This window comes from Rousettus aegyptiacus, unplaced genomic scaffold (assembly GCF_014176215.1).
Source record: "Rousettus aegyptiacus isolate mRouAeg1 unplaced genomic scaffold, mRouAeg1.p scaffold_m13_p_10, whole genome shotgun sequence".
Taxonomy (NCBI): Eukaryota; Metazoa; Chordata; class Mammalia; order Chiroptera; family Pteropodidae; genus Rousettus; species Rousettus aegyptiacus.
In genome coordinates this window covers 22,839,644-22,842,630 of record NW_023416285.1, presented here as the reverse complement: position 1 = coordinate 22,842,630, position 2,987 = coordinate 22,839,644, and the positions used below count along the sequence as shown (strand labels likewise).

Sequence of the window (2,987 nt, the reverse complement as noted above, 5' to 3'; positions counted from 1 at the left end):
TTTTCCTTGAGTGACAGTTAAAAAACTTAAGCCTTAAAAGGCACAGAATTAAATGAACAGCTTAGGGAGAGATTCAAACAAGGACTCCGAAGCAGTTTGAATAGTGGATTAAGTATTCACTATTCTTTGTTTCTCTCTAGTATTTATTAATTAACAACTGTTTTTCCTAAAAATACCAGTGGGGTCATCATCCTTAAAACCGACCAAAATAAGTGAAAAACTAGGTGTTATAATTGCCTTTTTTTTTTTTTTGTTATGTCTATCTGTTCAATAGATTTCTCCTCAGAAAATATAGCAGGTGACCACATAGTTCTCAGAGTGATTATTTGGATGAAAAGTGATTGTACAAGGCTTTTGTGATTGAAAAACATTTATAATAATGATTTTTTGGTTTAAGCTGTTTTAATCTGATTTATATGCATATGGGTATGTGCACATACTCGCTAAACATCTTGGATGAAGAGTGGTTGTCAGTCTACGCCACAGAACCTTCTAACCTCCATGAAAGGGAGTTTTGATGATAGTTTTGATGGGCTGGGGACCTGAAGGACAGGCAAACACATCACCGAAAGTGTAGGCTGGCAAAAAGAAAGTCTGAGAGCTGCTTTCTGTGAGTCTTTTTGTTGTTGTTGTTCACATTGAAATGATTATAACAGGTGGATTCCTTTTATGAATTAAAATTAATTTATTATGACTCTGCATGTATTAATTGGTTGTTTAGCATTATCGAAGTTCGGCATGTAGAAAGGTTAACAAGTTAAATGATTTTATAAGTCTTCTATTGGAAACCAGCAGTCCCCTGTATACCTTTTCGATCCCTGATTTCCTCTTCACAGGGGCAATGAATTTTCTTAAAGTTGTTTCTTCTGGAGTCTGTCTCCATATTTCTAAATTATATGCTTATACTGCTATTTTCATATCTTCATCTATAAAATGGGTTTTAAAAACTCACAAGGTTCTACGGCCATGCCACCCTGAACAAGTTTGATCTCGTCTGATCTCGGAAGCTAAGTAGGGTCAGGCCTGGTTAGTACTTGGATAGGAGACCACCTAGGAAGACCAGGTACTGTAGGCATAAAAAATAAAAAAATAAGAGATTATACACTGTCAAGGTCCTTGTCAATCTGCAAGGTCAACCAAGGGTGGTTATGCCTAAAAAATAAAATTAAATTAAAAAAAAAACTCATGACATTGGCATGAACAAAAGGAATTAATTCAGAAAAAGCACTTTTAACAGTGGTGGGCACCATTACTATAGAGGCTTCCCAAAAGTCACCTCACTAACATAAAGTCACCAAGACATTTTTGTCATTCACCACTTAGGAAATTTCAGAAAAGGGGATAAAGACCAAAGATACAGTTCTTATTATAAATTATAGTAACACACTTAGCTTTCTATGCACTACTATTTAAATCATTTTGAAACCCTCTACTGAAAATGTAAATTTCCACTGGTAGGTTCTAGCAGTGTAAACTTTTCAGCTTTAGTTATTATCTATTATCTTCCTACTATAAAAACATTACGTTACAATACCCCTTTCACACACACACACAATTTCCCCTTTTGCCATCTGGCCAAATATATTTTTTATCATAAATTTTTAAGATCAGTATTTAGTATTTACATTATCATAACCTCGAATATAGCTGAGCTACATGAAATATCATTACATTTTCTTTCTCACTGGAGTTAATCATTCCCTCGTTTTTTGTTTGTTTGTTTGTTTCCCTAGTACAATTCTGACATTAATTTCAGTGTGTGTGTGTTTTCTACACTGCCAAGCAATTCTCTGGCTCCAGGTGGTGTCCTACAACTCAACTCAATTCAGACACTATGGACCTGGAGATAACATCAGATTCCACATGGCTCAGTTCCACAAGTCTGGCTTTCTACCCACCTTACTTCACACTCCAATTGCAAGCCCTGGTTGTCGCCGATGCTTCTGAACAAAGGTTGTTCCAACAACCTCTTCCTCAGATTCAATTAACTTGTTAGAGAAGCTCGCAGAACTAGGAAACATTTTACTTACTAGATTACTGGTTTGTTATTAAAGGAAATAACTCAGGAAGATGCAGGGCAACCACAGGGAAGGAGCACAGAGCTTCCATGCTTTCTTGAATGGGCCACTCTCCTCAAATCTCCACATGTCCATCAACCTGGAATCTCTCTGGATCCTGTCCTTTTGTGTGTTTATGGAGACTTTATTACATAGCCATGATTGACTGAATCACTGGCCACTTCAATTTATTCAACCTCTAGTCCCTCCCCCCTCCTCAGAGGTCAGGCTGGGGCTGCAAGTTCCAACTCTCTAATCATGTAGTTGCAACTCTCCCCCATCCTACAGGCTTCCCAAAAGTTACCTCATTAACATAAAAAAAAGACACCAAGGCACTTTTGTCACTCTTATTACTTAGGAAATTTTAGGAAAGCTGATAAAGACCAAATATAAATTTCTTAGTATAAATCACAGTAACACACCTAGCTTTCTATGTACCACTACTTAAATCATTTTGAAACCCTCCACTGAAAATGTAAATTTCCACTGATAGGTTCTAGCAGTATAAACTTTTGGGGAGAAGATATCCTTGCTGCAACTCTCTCTCTCTCCACCTGCTACAGTCTGGACTAGCTGCTCTGCTGTACAGCTATCACCCTGGGATTTCTAATTACTATCAACTTCAAAATTCCGTAATGTTCTCTTCTATGTTGGATCTTCTTTTTTCTTCCATGAAATTCTCTTTCTTGTGTTACTTTTTCATTTTGAGTTAGTACATCCTTGAGCAGCTTCTAGATCGTGAATGTCTAAAACATTATTTCACTTTCATACATGATTGATAGTTGGACTAGGTATAGAATTCTAAGTTGAAAATATTTTTCTCTTAGAAATTTGAAGGCATTGCTCTTCTAGCCTCCAGTGCAGCTATTGAAATTCTAATATTTTACCTTTTGAATGATGCTCATTATTTCTTTCTGGCTGTGTTTAGAA

The 2,987-nt window shown here is 36.4% G+C and overlaps 1 pseudogene; it reads left to right on the top strand.

Annotated features, from left to right (window-relative positions):
* The first annotated feature begins 956 nt into the window (after positions 1-956).
* LOC118609067 lies at positions 957-1,075 on the top strand (annotated as a pseudogene).
* Positions 1,076-2,987: the final 1,912 nt, after the last annotated feature.